The following is a 21,262-nucleotide window of genomic DNA, read 5'->3' as shown; positions in this document are numbered from 1 at the left end:
ACAAACACACAGAAAAAATAAATAAATAAAATGAAAATTGAAAAAAAAAAGAAAATAAAATTAAAAAAAGCTCTGGTGAGAAGCGGCAGCCAGAATGCGCACGACGTACTCTCAACCGGAAACGAAAAAAAGTAACACCGCTATGCTAAGAAACTATGGTTTCGGACAGCACTACAAAATGGCGTCCTCACTATATAGTGCTCTATATAGTGAGTACGGAGCGATTTCGGACACAGGGGTTGTCAAAAGACGCACGCGCGCCCTCTTTCGAATGCTGATGTAGTCAATCCGGAACTTTTGTTTGTTTTGATAGCATTCAGGAATGTTTGAAAAAAGTCGGCAGTAATCGTTATTTACTGTAAACTCGTTTTTGTGCAATATTTCGTTTGGAAAACAGTTTTCAAAATGGCGGCACTGACACCTGGCTGACACTTCTTCACGTTTCGAAGTCTCGCACAAGTCTCGTGAAGATCGCGCGGATAAGCGACGCCTGCCATGGACCAAACGAACTACATTCAACACGGCTAAAAACCGAACAGGCCGATAAGTATAATATTTAATTGCAATTAGTTGCCAATACGAGTCACAATATAAGGTTACTAAAACCGAAAACGTAATTGAATAACACGTTAATTAAGAAATAAAGCAAGTTTAAAAATGACTTCAGTTCTGCTTTAAACTGGACTTACAGTGCAATTGTAAAATAAAATATCATGCAGAATCTACGTAATGTGTAGTAGCATCCATGCAGTGCTCAAGTGAACAATTAGAGATATTAATTTTTATGTTTCACACACACACGAAGTACTTGTGCAGCTGCGTACACCAACAAGCCGCAGCTGATCCCTGTTTTGACAAAGTGAGAACTGGTGTTTGCATTTGCACAGAACAAGTCAGGCCAGTTTGGAAGCACAAGCCCTGAGGGACAGGGAGGAGACTCGGGTTCACTCAAACACCAAACATGACTCAGACCTCTGACTCGGGCCGATCCCAAAGAAGGCCTCCTCGACGAGATAGCTCCGTCAGCAAGGCTTGAAAAAGGAAATGGTCCCCACTTTGAAATACTCTATCACCCTGGGCGAGGAGGTGTGCACAGTGCACTCTGAAGTGATTCTCTGAGAACTTGTCTCACACACACACACACACACACACACACGACTACAAAATAAGCTTTTCTTTTATGCTTTTTCAGCACGAAGGTTGAACGGATGGTGAAGAAGTAACACCTGGAAAGTTTGAGAGATCCGAAGGTTTCGAAAGCGTCGCTACGACAACGTCTGTCAACACATCCAATCTGAGACGGGTTGTAAATATGTTTGCAGCTTGAGTCATTCAGACAGTTTGGCGGTGCCACTTTCAGTGCCAGATTAGTTAACAATTAATGACTTTTCTCTTAAAATATGCCTTAAAAAAATCTGACGTGTTTCCTGTCTGATATAAACCATGCTGTATTAGTTAGCGGTGTTACGGTTTGAAATTTTAACAGGATGATCAGCTTGTTTTGGAAAAGGATTTGAAAAAAAAAAAAAACCACAAACAAGTGGTGAAAATTCAAAGAAAATTTTCCATTACAAGACCCAAAAGGGCGGCACGGTGGTGTAGTGGTTAGCGCTGTCGCCTCACAGCAAGAAGGTCCTGGGTTCGAGCCCCGGGGCCGGCGAGGGCCTTTCTGTGCGGAGTTTGCATGTTCTCCCCGTGTCCGCGTGGGTTTCCTCCGGGTGCTCCGGTTTCCCCCACAGTCCAAAGACATGCAGGTTAGGTTAACTGGTGACTCTAAATTGACCGTAGGTGTGAATGTGAGTGTGAATGGTTGTCTGTGTCTATGTGTCAGCCCTGTGATGACCTGGCGACTTGTCCAGGGTGTACCCCGCATTTCACCCGTAGTCAGCTGGGATAGGCTCCAGCTCGCCTGCGACCCTGTAGAAGGATAAAGCGGCTAGAGATAATGAGATGAGATGAGATATTGAAATATAAAGTGAGACCCAGCGAGTGAAAATGAATTTCTTAGGGTTTGGCAAGTCTCCTTTTTTGCATTAAGGTTAATGTGCAAAACTTTATGATCCATTTTGGATCGAATCCATCACAGTGTCATCTGAGCACACGCTTCAATACTGTAGAAGAGATTCGGCCTGAGGAAAATCTGACCTTTTTATTATTATTTTTTTTATAAAGCAGTTAAAAAGTGACGCAGATCGATGTGCAGGCTCAGGAATCTTTGAATCCGCTCCCGTTTCTGAATTGTTTGAGATGATACCCATCCCCATCGCTGGTATGCATCATCTTGTTTCAATACATTTTATTTCCTAACGCGGGGCGTCCTAACCACATGTTAGTCTGCTTACAAACCGCTCGCTCAGCAGCCAGTTCGGAAAAGTCACGTGAGGTCATGCGTGGGTCAGAGGTCACGACCGTGGCGTCACAGCAAACACAGAGCGGATCGCCCAGATCGAACGAAGACTCATAAATTGAGAAAAAAAACCGACGATTTTAAGGTAGCATCTGAGACCCCGTCCACACGTAGCCGGGTATCTGCTAAATCGAAGATATTTTTCTATGTTTTGGCCTGTCATCCACATGAAAACACATCAAAAACGAATATTTAAAAAAACTCCGAGCAAAGTGAAGATTTTTGAAAACTCCGTGTATGCCTTTTCGTGTAGACAGAGATAACCGGAGGTTTGCGTTTTAGAACGTCACAATCTGCGCCAAAAAAATGACAACAAATCTGCCCTGACGTCAAACGCGCGACCTTTGTTTACTGCAGAAGCCAGATTAAGCATGGACAAAGAGTAATGGATCGGAGTAGTGCCTTGAAAGCGTTAATTATTGTGCAGGTGATATTTACATGTTTAATTTTAGAAGCCCAACTACTGCTCCAAGAGCACAGGTGACGGACAACATTGCGGTCGGCGATTTACCCCAACAGAGGGCTATTCTGATGTGATTAGGGGGTAGGATTTGGGGAAATAGCCATCTACAGGTTTGGAATGCTTATGAATGTGATTGAAAACGCAGATGTTCGGTTATGTGTGGAAGGGATTTTTTTCGAAGACGAGGTGGTGTGGATAAAACATTTTTATAAACGGAGGGGGCGGCACGGTGGTGTAGTGGTTAGCGCTGTCGCCTCACAGCAAGAAGGTCTGGGTTCGAGCCCCGGGGCCGGCGAGGGCCTTTCTGTGTGGAGTTTGCATGTTCTCCCCGTGTCCGCGTGGGTTTCCTCCGGGTGCTCCGGTTTCCCCCACAGTCCAAAGACATGCAGGTTAGGTTAACTGGTGACTCTAAATTGAGCGTAGGTGTGAATGTGAGTGTGAATGGTTGTCTGTGTCTATGTGTCAGCCCTGTGATGACCTGGCGACTTGTCCAGGGTGTACCCCGCCTTTCGCCCGTAGTCAGCTGGGATAGGCTCCAGCTTGCCTGCGACCCTGTAGAAGGATGATGAGATAAACGGAGGGGGGGAAAATGTTCGGTTTTAAAAATACCCGGCTACGTGTGTACAGTACATGGCCTGAGAAAACACAGCAGAAAAGAGAGGGAAAACAACACGGCAAACAAGCCAAGTAAATATCGCTGGCCAGCTTTCTCGATGGAGGGCAAAAACAAATGCGCCATCTGATGCCAACTTTGCCAAGATGCTGCTGGACAGATGAGTGACGGGCAATGCCAGCTCACAAAATAACACTAATTGGTATTTCTACTTATTACATCAACTTTTATACAGGCTAGAATTGAAATATTCCAAATCTAAACACACCTGTGAGCTTGAAGGCTCTCGAGCGCTCGCTTCTGTGTCAGAGGCCGGCGGTTCCGCCATGATTGTTGCGACCTCGCTTATTATACCATCATAATGAGGATAAACTTCGCCCGTTTCTGTACCCAAGTGTAAATATTAGCTCACGGTGTTTTTCCAGCTCATTCTCCTTCACAGGCATGAGGTAGCGGGCAATACAGCATGTGATTCAAGTACCGAGGGGTTATTCTAGCTCCACAGGGTACTATTCATCTTTTTAATACATCGACCTGTGTCACTTTAACATCGTCAATGTCACAAATGTGCTTACGTTTAAATAAGGACCTAGAATTAGTGCAGATTATTATACACTTTTTCGATGGAATAAAAACGTGTTCTATTCCCTTCTAGCGGGTTTCATTCATATGGTTTGATAGCATGCGATATTGTTAGCATATCGCTTATCCGATGTGTATTACGTCACTCTACCCAATGGAGAATGAGCGTTGAATATAGTTTATGATATTGCATGGTTGTCAAGACAACATGATGTTTGCTTTGTTAAATACGGAACATTTTGAGAGAACTTTGAAAGGGAAAGACGCGTTGAACACCCGAAAGGAATGTGTATGGATAATAATATTGGCTGGCCTTTTTTTCCATGGTATATCAGATATATTCCATTCAGCTACTCGTCTTTGATTTGTTCAATATCATGCTAGCTGAATGGAATATAGTGGGCAGCACGGTGGTGTAGAGGTTAACACTGTCGCCTCACAGCAAGAAGATTCTGGGTTCGAACCTGAGTTGAGAGCCTTTCTGTGCGGAGTTTGCATGTTCTCGCAGTGTCTGCGTGGGTTTCCTCTGGGTGCTCCGGTTTCCCCCACAGTCCAAAGACATGCAGGTTAGGTTAACTGGTGACTCTAAATTGAGCGTAGGTGTGAATGTGAGTGTGAATGGTTGTCTGTGTCTATGTGTCAGCCCTGTGATGACCTGGTGACTTGTCCAGGGTGTACCCCGCCTTTCGCCCGTAGTCAGCTGGGATAGGCTCCAGCTTGCCCGTATAAGCGGTTATGGATGATGAATGGAATATATCTGATATACCATTCAACGCCAGCCAACATTATTTATCCATCCATCGATTATCTGTAGCCGCTTATCCTGTCCTACAGGGTCGCAGGCAAGCTGAAGCCTATCCCAGCTGACTACGGGCGAAAGGCGGGGTACACCCTGGACAAGTCGCCAGGTCATCACAGGGCTGACACATAGACACAGACAACCATTCACACTCACATTCACACCTACGCTCAATTTAGAGTCACCAGTTAACCTAACCTGCATGTCTTTGGACTGTGGGGGAAACCAGAGCACCCGGAGGAAACCCACGCGGACACGGGGAGAACATGCAAACTCCACACAGAAAGGCCCTCGCCGGCCGCTGGGCTCCAACCCAGAACCTTCTTGCTGTGAGGCGACAGCGCTAACCACTACACCACCGTGCCGCCCCCAACATTATTGAAATGTTGAATATTCAAGATATTGAATGTTAAACTTTTGTTTTATTTAAACATACAAAAAAACTAAAATGTTCTGTTTTTTTCCAATTAAATTATTTTAAAAAATCCCAGATTTTCAATGTGGTCTCAGACTTTAAATTACCCCAAGGTGTACCAAAAGTCACCATTAACACTAACTGGTCCTATAAGTCTAGAGTTCAGACTGGGTCGTGGTCCGTGCCGCGAGCTCGCTGCATGCTGAGAACTTCGCTAAATCACCATCAGCACAAACACCAACACAAACATCAGCTCACAGATCACAAGTCTGATTCACACATGTTTTCCGAGAATTGGCAGGGCACTTAAATGCACTCCCCAGGCAACAAGAAAGAAACGGATGAAAAACCAAAAGTGTTGATGCTGAGGAGGGATAGATGGAGGTTAAAAGCCTCCCAGCTTTGTGAATATGCTGACTCACTGCAATCACGCTGAGAGCTGCAGCTGACCAGAACATCCCGATTCTTACAGAACACCATCTCAGTTCCTATCAGTCACAATGACTAAAGCTGGTGTCCTGACATGACACTGAACAAACAGCATTGTTACTTCTTTATTTTTATGAATTAAAAGTCACTTCATGTCTTCGAGTAACGATGGATGTCATTTCACTTTACTTAGTTGAGCGGTTCTTGACATAATATGGCTTGTGGTGTTGAATACGGCTATTTACTGTATTTTTATTATTTACTATTTGGATCTCAAACAGGGGCGGCACGGTGGTGTAGTGGTTAGCGCTGTCGCCTCACAGCAAGAAGATCCGGGTTCGAGCCCCGTGGCCGGCGAGGGCCTTTCTGTGTGGAGTTTGCATGTTCTCCCCGTGTCCGCGTGGGTTTCCTCCGGGTGCTCCAGTTTTCCCCCACATCTGTGAGCTCATGTATGCGGAAGAGGGTAGATAGCAGTTTCACATGTCTTGGCGGAAGCGCGTTAGCCTTCACCCTCCTCATTTGCTAGCTGTGGTAGGAGTGATAACCTTTTACTGGATATAATTTCAAAGAATTAGCACTACATCTTGACAATAAAGAACTTACTCACAAGTGCATAACTCCAGTAGCTCGTCTTCGTACACCAGGATGCTACTTATGCTAATTATTTAACTAACGTGTTGGAAACATGCTAGGGTTTTTTTTTTTTAGTGATCTTGTGATCAGGCGGCACGGTGGTGTCGTGGTTAGCGTTGTCGCCTCACAGCAAGAAGATCCGGGTTCGAGCCCCGTGGCCGGCGAGGGCCTTTCTGTGTGGAGGTTGCATGTTCTCCCCGTGTCCGCGTGGGTTTCCTCCGGGTGCTCCGGTTTCCCCCACAGTCCAAAGACATGCAGGTTAGGTTAACTGGTGACTCTAAATTGACCGTTGGTGTGAATGTGAGTGTGAATGGTTGTCTGTGTCTATGTGTCAGCCCTGTGATGACCTGGCGACTTGTCCAGGGTGTACCCCGCCTTTCGCCCGTAGTCAGCTGGGATAGGCTCCAGCTCGCCTGCGACCCTGTAGAACAGGATAAAGCGGCTAGAGATACTCATCCACTAATTAACTTTTGACAACGCACACCTGTTAATTGAAAAGCATTCCAGGTGACGACCTCATGAAGCTGGTTAAGATAACGCCAAGTGTGCAAAGCGCCATCAGGGTAAACGCTGGATAGTTTGAAGAATCTAAAATATCAAACATTTTGAGGGTTTAACACTTTTTTTTGTTTACCACATAATTCCATACATGCTCCAGATGTTATTTCATAGTTTTAATCTCTTCAGTATTGTTCACCAACGTAGAAAATCATCAAAATACAGAAAAACCGATGAATGAGTAGAGTAGGGGTGTACAAACTTTTGACTGGTACTGTATATGTATCACTAGACAAATTTAACAGCTTTAAAGATATTTTTAAAGTATCCAAAAAGTTGACAAAATGATAAATTTCCAGTGTATTTACTTATAAATTTAAGAACTTTATACTATTTTTATAGTATAACTCGAAGTGACTTCCCACGACTTCTTAAAGCTAGACTGCCTTTCAGATTTTTCAAATCTAGGTCATAGAAAGAATTTTCCTGGACACCCAATTATTTTTGTTTAGTGGACCGAAAGCTACTGAGCTCAAATCACAGACTTCCAATTTTATTAGTTTTTTTTTTTAAATAAAACAATTAATGAATTTAAGGCCACATGGCCCTAAATTCTCCGCTATTTTTTCTTACTTCACCATGACCCAATAAAGATACTATGTCATGCATCATCACATGGTGGGCTTTCCTCGTTCACGCAAGGCATTGTGGGATACAAATTTGAAACCAGAGAGAAAAATGGAGGACGTGAGTGTGTGAATGAAACGTGAAAGACCGACTACAGTAACGGAAAGAAAGCGAGAAGAAAAGACGTTATATTATATACGAAGGAAAGGAAACGCAGGACCAAACTAATAAATATGGGCGCTCAGCAAGCACCTCGGTGTGATCAGCTGTTCGTTTAGCAACAGAATGATGGAACTGTCCGTGTACGCTCAAAGGTAAACCTGCGCATGCGCACACACACACACACACGGACTTCCTGTCTGCTTGACTGTGCGAAGCGAGCAATTTCATGCACATTATTTGCTTTAATCCCCTCAAATTAAATAACTTCCCTGACACAGAATGACCTGATATTTTTGAGATATTACAGAAATAAACATATATCACAATGACCACGTTTCAGAAGGAACTAAATTTCACCGATTTTATGAAATCGAAAGGCCGCCCAGCTTTAAATTCACATTTTCACCTAGTATATAGCTATGGCTAATTAAAGTGGGCATGGCTAACAATGGGGGGGTTGGAGTTCCCAGAGAGCGCAATGATTATGAAGCAAATTGTTACAAAGCGATGATGGCTCCTCCCCTAAATGCCAAATAAAGGTTTCCGCATAGAAATTTTCACCATATCAATGATTTCACACGTTTAAATAACTGGTTTACGTGGAACACCCACCATTTTTTTTTCTGTTTCCGGTTGAGAGTACGTCGTGCACGTTCTGGCTGCCGCTTCTCACCGGAGCTTTTTTTGTTTTATTTTATTTCTTTTTCTATTTTTTTTCTGTGTGTTTGTGTAGTTCGATGTTTGTTTGAGTGTTTTGTCCGCCGGTTGTGGTGTAGCTCCGGACCTAGTTTTGGGCGTCGGTTCCCTCCAGGCCTTGGTTCGCCGTGGGCGATGCCTGCGCTCCCAGCTGTGGACTGCAGTGAGCTCGTTGCTCATTTTACATCGTGGTTGTCCAGTGCTCTGCGCTTTAACGCTTGGCGTGATGTTCTGAGCGATGTTGCTCGGTGGTGTCGCGGCGGCAGTGCAGGCGGTTTGGGACACACCAGCGCTCTGCGTGCCGGAGCTTCTCTGCTCGCTTTGTGGATCCATGGCGTGATGTTCTGAGCGATGTTGCTGACGGCATCGTGGCGGCGGTGCTGGAGATGTGGGACTTGTTTTCGTGCGCCTTTTGGTGAGACTGTGGCTGCTACACCTCAGGAATTACATCCTGACCCCTACTTGGTGGACTTTTTACTTTTTTTTTTATTATTATATATATATTTTTTTCTTTCTTTGTCTACTATTGTAAAGCGTCCTTGGGTTTCTTGAAAGGCGCTATATAAATTTAACATTATTATTATTATTATTATTATTATTATTATTATTATTATTATCATACCATGTCCCTGTGTAAGTCGTTACTCCAGAACTGATAACGTGTTATCATAACAAGAAGTGCATTAATATAAAAGTCAGAAAATCAAGCAGCATTTTGTAGCCAATCAGATTCAAGGATGCATCAGCGCTGTATAATAAGCTAGGCAAGGGCCAGAGACCACGCCTTAGAGAACGAAAGCAGCCAAAACACCGCCGAAGGGTCAGCCAAGAGGACGCACTGAGTCATGCTAGAAAACGGCTTGTTTAGAGACAGAGATCAGAATAAAGAGCTTCCTTTGCTTTGTGTTCTCTGACCACGCACTGTGACTATAACAGGCTGGATAAAGACTTTGATCATTGGCTTACCCTGCAGGTTTCCATTAGGTAACTACGTCTTTTAAATGTCACACTAATTGCTTATTGCTTTTGGCACTTATTTGTGCTGTTCTCACTTTAATACAGGATGTGTGCAGAGGTTTGTGGGTCCACAGAACCCACTGGAGATGCAGTGTGGTGAACAAATCTGTAATAACCCTGATGATGACGACACTAAAGCTCTGGTGCTCATTACCACCTACTCAACCCTCTTAAAATTACCATGGCAACAGAGTAGCCCCTACGTCCCATAATCAGTAGTGCTTGTTCTCGGGACTCTACACTGGCGGCAGTCCGGGATGAGCTTTGAAAGGGTAAATTGCATGCATTAGTATCTTTAAAAAAAAAAAAACAACACTGTTAAAGTTGCTGAAGGAATTCAATCATGTAAGGAAATACAGATTCGCTCATCAGACAGCTGCAGGGGGGCTTTACGACACAATCCTATCCTTATGAAACTGACGTAACTATTTAATGCAATGACACGAGTCCCTGACTTGTCTTTCAGCACTCTGTGTGTGTGTGTGTATATATATTAGTGCTGTCAAGCGATTAAAATATTTAATCATGATTAATGCCGCGACTGTCATAGTTAACTCGCGATTAATCGCAATTTAATCGCACATTTTTGTCACATGAAAAACCATTGTAATTCTCTTATCAGCATAAAGTGAATGGGCTTGCTCACCGTTTGAACTACGGGGGTACTCGGGGGATCCGAGATCCCCTGAAACAGACATGAGATCCCTTGAAAACATGATTTGGGAAATGTTGGGGGGTCTCTAAAATATTGGCAAAATGATGTTTATTGACATAGCAATCGTGTGTAACGGGAAGCATTTGCATATCCGAAGTGAGCGCGCGATGGAGAGCCGCGCTCTGAGACAAGCGCAAGCACCCCCAAGGGAAAATAAGGGACCCCCCGAAAATATCGGCATAGTTCGAACACTGGTTGTACCAATGTTTTTTTTTTTTTATTGCAGAGCATAACACGTCTTGTCACAGCCACTGCAAAGTGGGGCTGGAGACGCTGATGGGAAAACGAAACCTAAGCCGAGCACCGTGGCTCTTCGGGGGAGGGCAGAGGACTTTGGTTGTGCGGGGCGTGGCATCATGTCACAGAGCGTTAATCTCGCGATAAAGAAATTATCGCCGTTAAAATTGAGTCAAGTTAACGCGTTAATAACGTGACATTTTTGACAGCACTAGTATATATTTTTTTTTTCCTTTTTCTAAACAGTTATTCCACAAAATCAAGTTGTACATGAGCTGATAGCTGACGAGGCGCGGAGCACCGAGTTGGCTATAAATCATGTACGACGAGATTGAGTGGAATAATTGTTTTATTCTTTCTGCATTCACTGGATTTTAAGAAATGGAGCATTTTTATTTTTTGCAAATTCGATAAATAAAAACTTTATACAAAACGTCCGACAAAATCATTTCCGTTCAGAATGTAAACAAACCAGTGAAATGACAGGAGCAATTTGTGAAATATGCTATAATAATAATAATTCTTGAAATTTTTTTTTTAAAAAGATACATTCTTACCATCAAATACTTTCATTCCATATTTTGTTCTTTTTTTTGTATTTTTGTGGTTTTTGTTTTTGAGTAGAGTTTTTAATTTCATCCTCGGTTGATTTAGCGACACGTGCCGCCATTTTTTTGTTCTTCTGCTTTACTTTAGGGTTTTTTTGGCAGTTGGCAAACCAACCTAAAGGTGCATTACTGCCACCAACTGGGCTGGAGTGTGGAACAGGAGATATGGGGGAGGGACTATCTTCTTTTAGCTATTTCTGTTTCTTTTAAATACTTGATGACAAAGCTGCCATTTTTTTTCTCTACTCACAGTATATGAGCTGATATCCTAGGAGCAGAGTAGCCAATCAGAGTGTGTGATTGCTCATATCCAGCGAATGTGGATAGAACATACACACACACATATACATACATACATATATACATATATAAAGAGAGAGAGGGAGAGAGAGAGAGAGAGAGAGGGGCTTTGTTGAGTGGCATATCAGATATAATCCATTCATCCATCCATCCATTATCCGTAACCACTTATCCTGTGCAAGGTCACAGGCAAGCTGGAGCCTATCCCAGTTGACTATGGGCGAGAGACGGGGTACACCCTGGACAAATCGGCAGGTTATTACAGGGCTGACACAGAGAAAAACGACCATTCACACTCTCATTCACACCTACGGTCAGTTTAGAGCCACCAATTAGCCTAACCTGCATGTCTTTGGACTGTGGGGGAAACCGGAGCACCCGGAGGAAACCCAAACAAGGAACACGCAAACTCCACACAGAAAGGCCCTCATCGGCTGCTGGGCTCGAACCCAGAACCTTCTTGCTGTGAGGTACGAGTTCTATAATTATAGTATAGTAGATTTTCAAGCTTATCACAAAAACTGGAACAATATTAAAGCTGCTGGTTCAAATTCAGTCTCTCAAAAAGAAACCTCCACATTTACTGATGCACAAAGACAGAACCACATGGTCTCATTCCAGATCTCTTACTGTTGACGAGAATGCATTTTATGCTGTGTGATGTTTCTGCACTGGACATGACCACATTTCCCCTTTGGCTAGAAAAAACAGAAAGCTTGGGAACATTCCACACAGACCGAGTGAGTGAGAGAGCAGCGAGACCACCAGCTTTCACTCTGCGTGCACACACACACACACACACACACACACACACACACACACTCCCATTCACCAACATTACAGAAGCAGGACAACAAGCCCCAAAAGGCACTCGGGTAATGATCGTAACATTTGCAGACCTCTAACGTGCTCTAATGTGCATACTAGCGATGAGGATCGAGAGCTGCACTGGTGGAGCACAGCTTCTAGAAAAGTGCTCTGGTTTGTTCTCACTGGCTCTCAAACACCAGGAACTGCTGCCTCATGGATTTGAGTTGCAAATAAAAGCTCTGTTGCAAATTGATCTGCAGGTCACACACACAAAGGTCAGCTTCGAACCCTGCCACACCTCACACACCTTGAACACACACGAACACTGATCGTTTGAGAGTCCTGGGACAGGATGGGTTTAAATAGGCTCCAATCAATCAAGAGTATCTGTTTCATGGGGATTATGACGTGCTCAGCGAACCATTTTAGGTTCGCAGGATGTTTTATGAACATTTGGCTCTTAGATCTAAAACGATCATTACTCTCAGACATCATTGTTCACGACTACAATACATCTTTATGTCATCTTCATGTTAGCTGTCAAAAATGTCTGAATTTCACACACACACACACACACAAAATACACTGCAAGACTAAGCAGTCTTGAAAAGTGTTTTGTTTAAACCCATTACACTGCTGTCTAAAAATAACTATAATACAGTGCGTTGCATAAGTATTCACCCCCTGACATTTTTGCACAGCTTTCTCGAGCCAGATTTGTGGTTAAGCCATGTTCTTTCTTTCCATTTTTAAAATAATGGACTTAATGTCACTCGGCAGGGTTGTCAAAATTTGGGATATATTTATAACCAAGCCCTGATTGAAACGTTTTTATAACTTTGTCCCAGTCCCGGCCATATTTTAATACCTCTTTCACGACTTCTCATAATAACTAATTTACGGGGGCAAATACTTGCGCAATCTCAATTTCTACACTTTTTTAATTGGAAATAATTTTGAAAACGATATTGATTTTTCACTCTGCTTCAATATTTAAATAATATTGGTTGGCGTTGAGTGGTATATCAGATATATACCATTCAGCTAGCATGATATTTGAACTCATCTTCCACTCATTCAGTCTCATGCTAGCTGAATGGAATATATCTGATATACCATGAAAAAAAGCCAGCCAATATTATTATTAGTAGTAGTAGTAGTAGTATTATACATAGACACTCCTTTCAGGTGTTCAACGCATCTTTCTCTTTCAAAATTCTCTCAAAATCTTCCATATTTAACAAAGCAAACCTGGCTTTTACAAATAGTCACAGTCGCTCACTTGCTAGACCGGAAGTTTTACGTCTCCAACATGTGACGTCATGTTGTCTTGACAACCGTGCAATATCAAACCATTCTCAATATCAATATCAAACCAACACTCATTCTCCACTGGATAGAGTGATGTAATGCACGTAGGATAAGCGATATGCTAACAAGATTGCATGCTATCAAACCAAATGAATGAAACCCGCAAGAAGGGAATAGAACACATGTTTTTATTCCATCGAAAAAGTGTCCTGTATGTATAATAAATGTGTGTTATTTACCAGCTGGGAGGTCCGTATGGTGAAATACCGTGACCGAGGTCTTGAAAGTACCAACCGAGGCCATCTGGGCCGAGGTCAGTATTCAAGGCCGAGGTCACGGTATTTCACCACATGGACCGACCTTAAGCTGGTAAATAATATATTTATTTTTTTCTTTACCAAATTCTAACAGAAAACGAGAGCGCCCGAAAGGGAAAACCGAGCCGAGCCGCCATTTTGAATCCTCATTCACGGCTGTAATGCAAATGGCTTCCTCCTCGGTATACAAGTGCACTTCCATGGCAGGAAAAAAACAACATTTTGCCGCCTATGTAGTCCCCTATTTATACAAAATTGAGTCATTCAGGATTCAGACATGTTTTTGCTCGGCGTTAGCAACAGTTACAGGTTTTTAGCTTTCTCCTGAAATGTTTTATTTTATTTCTTCTTCCTCAGGGTAGTAAAACTCGCTTTTGCTGTGAAGACTGTCGTTATCACTATCCATGCTGTAAAATTAATGCTATTCTCCTGAGAAATGCTGGCAAAAATGTATAAGATTTTTGATAATATTATAAATAAATCTTATATAAAAAAAAAAGATAAATGTTGAAAAAAAATCCTACTATGTTTGTTGTTGTGAACGAGCGAGTCGCCAGAGATCCGTAACCAGGGTCCGTAACTGGGGTCCGTATCATAGAATACGGACCCGCTCGCCAGCCAATCAGAGCGCAGGATTTGATGGAAACCGGACTGTGAAAAAAATAATATGGGTTATTTTGTGTGGATTCATGACACAAAATCCCATTTAGATTTAAATGCTTCAATTCCAGACTGTAAAAGTCCAAAACGTGGGGGTGAGAACTCATGCAAAGTGCTGTAATAGCATACCGATTTTGATATAGTTGCTTTTACAAGCTCATACATCAGAATTGGATAAAATCTCAAGGTTTGATTGTGGAAAAACGCCTTTACGCGAACATAATTTAAAAAAAATAACTAACACTGGTTCACAGAAGTGAGAGCCAAAGTGTGCAGAAGAACTGATTTCTTCAGATAAAAATATATATATTGATTTCATAAACTTTTCCTTCCCTTGGTTCCTCTTGAATGCGTCTTCACTTTTCAGAATTTCGTTACCTGAGGTTTTGCACAGCACTTTTTATATTTTCCGAATAGCAGAGCTGAATGTTTCAAATTAGATTTCAGGAACTCTGTTGTAAAAATGCCACAGAGATGGGAATTTTTTTTTCCATCAATTATTTCGGTCTGGCTCAAATAAAGGGGTGTTCACACGGCAACTTTTACTCCGGTGTAGCACCGGGGCTGCCCCGGTAGAGCGTTCACACGGTACAAAGTTATACCGGTGTAGCCCCTGAAAGCTGCTTAAACCGGTGCAACTCTAACCCTGCTCGGGAGGTGGTTTAAGAAATTTACTCCGGAGTAAAGGCTAGTTTGCGGGTCAGCACCGATATAAAATGGGACGTCTGAACGCTACAGGGGTAGACTCGCTACGCGTGAGGAGAGTTGATTACATACGGGCATTGCATAATTTGCATCCTGGTATTTTGCGCTTCCAAAATGGCGAATATCAACAACAACAACAGAACTGCGTGTCTTCCAGTGTTGCCAGATTGGGCGGTTTTAAGTGCATTTTGGCGGATTTGAACATATTTTGGGCTGGAAAACATCAGCAGTATCTGGCAACACTGGTGTCTTCATCCACGTTGTTTTCCCGGCGCTTGGTGATGCCATGACAACCGGGAAAAGGAAGTACATTTTCACGCATGCGCATATTTCATTTCCGCATTATTACTATCGTATAGCACGGTCGCAAAAACTGCCGTGTGAACGCAAGTGGGGCTGCACCGGTGCTAACACGCTTCTCTCTAGTAAGCAGGTTTGTGACGTGTGAACGCTCCACAAAATTTACACCGGTGTAAGATATATCGCAACAAAATACATCGGTGCAGCATCGATGCAAATATGTGCCGTGTAAACACCCCTTAAGACACAAAATGTACGCTACTGTAAAAGGAGGAGAATACACTCACCGGCCACTTTAATAGGAACTTGTTCTTGATTCTAAGATTCCTGTTCTTGGCGGCAGGACTGGAACCCAGTGTGGGCTTCTCTCTCTGTTGCATGCTGAGATGCTTTTCTGCTCACCACGGTTGTAAAGAGTGATTACATGAGTTACAACAGCATAACCAGAAAAGCTCGACCCAACCTGGCCGTTTTCCTCTGACCTCTCTGATCAACAAGGCGTTTGTTTCCACCCACAGAACTCACTCGATGTTTGTTTTTCGCACCATTCTGTCTGTATAAACTCTAGAGACTGTTGCGTATGAAAACCCCAGGAGATCACCACTTTGAGATCACAATTTTTCCCCATTCTCATGTTTGAATGAAGTGAACATCAACTGAAGCTCTTGATTTGATGCATCGTGCTGCTGTCGAGGGATCGGCTGATTAGAGAACCGCACGAAACAACAGGCGGACGGCTGGGTGTTCCTAATAAACTGACCAGTGCGTGTATTAGGTATTGTAGCTACAAGCAATCCTGCTCAGGCTTGAAAATCAAATTAAACTTGCATCTTATTAATGAGAGAAACATACGGGGGGAATGACTGAAGCAGTAATTAAAATAGCATGTGAATGTGCTTTCCTTAATCCAAGTGTGGCCAAAAGCGATAACAGACAGACTGGACCCAAGAAATGATTAACGACTAACTAAATAGGGAAGGCTGATGAATAATTAAATGAATAAATACGTGTGGAAGCGCCGTCTGCTTTCCTTTCACAATAGGATTTATGTGGAGGGAAAATACAAAAGAAAAGTGATGTCACTCTTTTGTGGGGGAAAACAGTGCCATAGTTGTGGTCGCTCTCACTGAAGAGAAGAGGAGAGAAAAAAAAATAGTATAAGGCCTAAAAAAAGACTGGACGCTGGTTCTTCCAAATGTGTGCGTGTGTGTGTGAGAGAGAGAGTCTGAACACGTCCCTACAGGCTGTGTGAATACACAAAACATGCATGACTGGAGGTTCTGGCTTGGTGAAGTGTGATGTTCTTCTGCAGCAACACATTCAAATACATTTAAAAAAAAACAAAAACATTCATCAACAACGGGAACGAAAAGTCTACACCTTGCTCACTTAAACCAGATGTAGGGTTTTGCAGTGTGAACGTCAACCTGAGCTATCTATCCTCCCTCCCTCGAGGTGTTTGTGAAAGCGCAACAGTGGGTGTGTGTTGGTGTATGCACGGGTGTGTGCGCACGGTGCTACACTGATGTAAACATTACAGAACGTTTACATGGTGAGGTTTGGCTCCCTTCCCCTTCTAAGCCTTTAAATATCTTTCAACCAAGTCACATGTGCTAAACCAACCAAGCTTTTCATAAAGTATACCATTTCATTATTTATTCTTCTCTTCTCCCCCCTTCAAATCTTACTGTGCAGATTTTCTCGTAAATATTCTGAGACAAAAAGCAAATTCAAGCAATTTAAATTAGGAATTCTTCAAATTGCAGCTTGTCTAATATTCAACTTAAAGTGCCATTCCACCATTGGATGCATTCTTTGGCATAAAATACAATATATTTTGACAACATATATAAATCAGGCTTTCGTCTAAACGGGGGAACAGGGGTGCTGCGCCCTCTTACTCTCGGCGTGCGCCCCCTTACCGACTCCGTGAAAACATCCCAGCAACACTACGTGACAATGTGTCTGATCATCAAATACGTTATAATTGCTCCAAAAATATTCCAATCATACTAGATACACCGCCAGATGGTGCAAAAACAATCCAAATTGGCGTTTTCCAGACTGAGGCGCCATGTTGTTTAGTTGTTTACTTGTCGTGGCTGCTCTCGCGAGATTTGACATGGGTTACATACAAGGTCAGCTGACTTATAGCGCGAGATTTCTCGAGACTGAATGACCTTTCACCCACCGGCGCGGGAGCTTTTGACAGAAGTAGTTCGCAAGATGTTTTTGTTGACACTTGGGCATTTAAAGACGTCATCCCGCGGCACGAAGCGGAAGAAAGCCAAAGACTGTCCGGGGCAGAAGAAGATTAGGCCAAATAAAAAATAAAAAGTGTGTTTCCGGTAACCAGACCGATCGAGAATTTCCGCGTCGAAATTGCCGACCGTAAAGTTTTTATTACAAATTTCCCTCGATATTTTAGTGTAAGCGGCGTTAGTTTGTCATAATTTTTTGTTTCAACGCATTCAAGTTGTGAAAGAAACGATAAAAAGTAAAACGTTTCGCCACTTCTATCAGCCCTCCTGCATAAACTGAGCCGAGCCGCCATTTTGAATCCTCATTCAAGGCTGTAATGCAAATTGCTTCCTTTTCAGTATACAAGTGCACTTCCATGGCAGGGAAAAACACTACATTTTGCCGCCTATGTAGTCCCCTATTTATACAAATAGGAGTCATTCAGGATTCAGCCATGTTTTTGCTCGACCCAAGTTCTACAGTAGGCTAGGCGAGGCCGTCTGCTTTTAATGGAAGTAGCCTAGCCTAGGACGTTATTTTCACGTTATTTCTTGATAAGGTGTTTTCACGTTATTACATTAAAATATCATGAAATATCGCTTCCGTAAATCATAACTCGAACTCTCGCGATATTTTTTTTATTCGTTTAAAGATTTAAAACACTTATTTTATTATGATGTGTGGTATAAAGGATTCTGTGCCAAAATACTATTTTGTAAGATGTTTACTTGTGTTAATTTTTTCGAACAAAATTTAAAAAAAGAAAAAAAAAAAAACCTTTCCTACCTACCGACCTTATTTTAGTATTTCATGTTACCGGAAACACACTATTTTTTTTTTTTTTTGGCCTTACTTCTTTCTTTTTCAATGTTGACAGACAATTTGTTAGAATTTCCCTCTCAGATAGCCTCAGAATGTCCCATTGGAGCATTTTTCAAAGGCTTTGCACGGCGGGGGGGGGACAACCGGCACCATCTCACCCTGAGCGCCCTCATACTAAATTTTTCTAGAAAAAAACATGTAAATGGTATCACTAGATAGAGAAATCTTTTAGCTTCAAAATGATATATCAAACATAATTTTTTGACAATGACAAGTATATTAATTTTGCGACCAAAGTCACCTACCCTTTTAATTTCCGCGCGTGATGTCATCGGCAGGTTCCCCTTCTTGTGTACCACGTGACGTGTGACGTGGCACAGATTATCAGCAATGGCGGATAGAACGCGATAAAAATAATACCAATAAATCTAGCTAATACCAATAAATCTAGCTAACTGAAAGATTAACTCAAAATTTTTCGCAATTTTTTTGGCCCCCATATACGAGGAGAAATGACTCTCTCACTTTGGGGGTTTCCTGGTCTAAAAATAGACCGACACGTGGTACACAAGAAGGGGAACCTGCCGATGACATCACGTTTCACTACCGCGCGGAAATTAAAAGGGTAGGTGACTTTGGTCGCAAAATTAATATACTTGTCGTTGTCAAAAAATTATGTTTGATATATCATTTTGAAGCTAAAAGATTTCTCTGTCTAGTCATGTTGTCATAAAATATACTGTATTTTATGCCAAAGAATACATCCAATGGTGGAATGGCACTTTAAGGCCCTGGGTCCCACAATACCGATAACTAACTATACAGTGGTGCTTGAAAGTTTGTGAACCCTTTAGAATTTTCTATATTTCTGCATAAATATGACCAGAAACATCATCAGATTTTCACACAAGTCCTAAAAGTAGATAAAGAGAACCCAGTTAAACAAATGAGACAAAAATATTATACTTGGTCATTGATTTATTGAGGAAAATGATCCAATATTACACATCTGTGAGTGGCAAAAGTATGTGAACCTCTAGGATTAGCAGTTAATTTGAAGGTGAAATTAAAGTCAGGTGTTTTCAATCAATGGGATGACAATCAGGTGTGAGTGGGCACCCTGTTTTATTTAAAGAACAGGGATCTATCAAAGTCTGATCTTCACAACACATTTGTGGAAGTGTATCATGGCACGGACAAAGGAGATTTCTGAGGACCTCAGAAAAAGCATTGTTGATGCTCATCAGGCTGGAAAAGGTTACAAAACCATCCCTAAAGAGTTTGGACTCCACCAATCCACAGTCAGACAAATTGTGTACAAATGGAAGAAATTCAAGACCATTGTTCCCCTCCCCAGGAGTGGTCAACCAACAAAAATCACTCCAAGAGCAAGGCATGTAATAATCGGCGAGGTCACAAAGGACCCCAGGGTAACTTCTAAGCAACTGAAGGCCTCTCTCACATTGGCTAATGTTAATGTTCATGAGACCACCATCAGGAGAACACTGAACAACAATGGTATACCTATAACTCCAACTCTCATGATCCTTCTGTCTGAATTTAGTTCCAGTCTGGAGCAGAAACACCACAACTATAATCCCCACTATAATATCACTTGGTCCTGACACTCAGGACCACAAATGCATGCAACTTAGGAATAGTCATGGAAGTTTTTCCCAAGTAGTAGCACATTATTCCAGGTCGTACTGTCTAGCTTGGACTTCAAAACAACCCATGCACACACTCCAGTGGTTGATATAATATGGATAGGTCACGGATTACGGAAATATAATAAAAAAGGATACAAAATACAGAGTGGTTACGGATTTTAATACGGATGCATCCTGGATGCTAATAATTTACGGATGGGTCATGGACGTTTCAGTATATTACAGACTGGTTACCGATTTCATACGGATAAAAAAAATTAAGAAGTCTAAAACGATTAAATGTTTGGACTGCCGAAGTTCATCATTAAAATATCTTACCTTTATCTATATGTTTACTTTATTAATTTACTATTGAAATTTCCTGGAAAATAATCACATATACTGTATGTGAATAAAAGATCAGTGATTTGCATTATATTTTTTATTTTCCGTGAATCTGTATTCCGCGGCTTCATGACACAACAAGGATGTACAAAGATTCCCGGGAAAAACAGCGCATGCTCAGACAACGTCACATGCACCAAACAAGTACCTGATTGGTCAGGTGTTTTATCGGACGAGGTCCAGGCCTGGAAAAAAAATCGCTCCAGAAGCAATCTCACTGATATGGATAAACCCAGGCCTGGGTTATAGGGATTGTTATCAGTCTGGTGCGACCACCATGTACATAAACTGCAGGGGACGGATTGATTCATAGTTATAGTTATCGGTATTGTGGGAGCGAACCTTTAATCTGACTTTGGATTGTGTAATTTTAAGATCATTACTCTGTCACGTTGTACGAGATATCATCAATAAAATATTGTCCAAATTCTAGAACACGTAATGTGTGTTCTGCATTAAAAACAGACCTACGATTAAAGAATTGTAAGCTCTGTGTATTATCGCGATATAATTATGCCTAGAGAAAGTTTTAAAATGCCAAAAAGAAGAGACGACCATACGAAACATCATTTTTCTATCCACGAGCGTATTTTTTATGTTTGGCATCACCACTACTGTACCGTATGTGTAGCTGTTCCACGAGTTGTGTCTCATCCTATACCGTCCTCCTATCCATAGCATGTAGCAGTGTGTGATTTTGTCAACAATCAGGGTGATGCTAGGTGACCATGTGTATCTGTGAGCTCATGTATGCGGAAGAGGGTAGATAGCAGTTTCACATGTCTTGGCGGAAGCACGTTAGCCTTCACCCTCCTCATTTGCTAGCTGTGGTAGGAGTGAT

The 21,262-nt window shown here is 42.2% G+C and overlaps 1 protein-coding gene across 8 annotated transcripts in view; it reads right to left on the bottom strand.

The window, feature by feature from the left end:
- The window catches only part of LOC132874264 (protein 4.1-like), a 274,967-nt gene that overhangs the window by 240,593 nt on the left and 13,112 nt on the right, over nt 1-21,262 (bottom strand). The window contains exon 2 of one of the 8 annotated variants that reach the window (XM_060910285.1): nt 14,164-14,290. The exons of the other annotated variants lie outside the window; for them this stretch is intronic. The gene's annotated coding sequence lies outside the window, so the exon portion shown is untranslated. The remainder of the gene's footprint in view (nt 1-14,163; nt 14,291-21,262) is intronic. 8 annotated transcript variants of the gene reach the window in all.

The sequence above is a fragment of the Neoarius graeffei genome, chromosome 26, assembly GCF_027579695.1.
Source record: "Neoarius graeffei isolate fNeoGra1 chromosome 26, fNeoGra1.pri, whole genome shotgun sequence".
NCBI lineage: Eukaryota > Metazoa > Chordata > Actinopteri > Siluriformes > Ariidae > Neoarius > Neoarius graeffei.
This window is presented reverse-complemented; position numbering and strand designations above follow the sequence as displayed.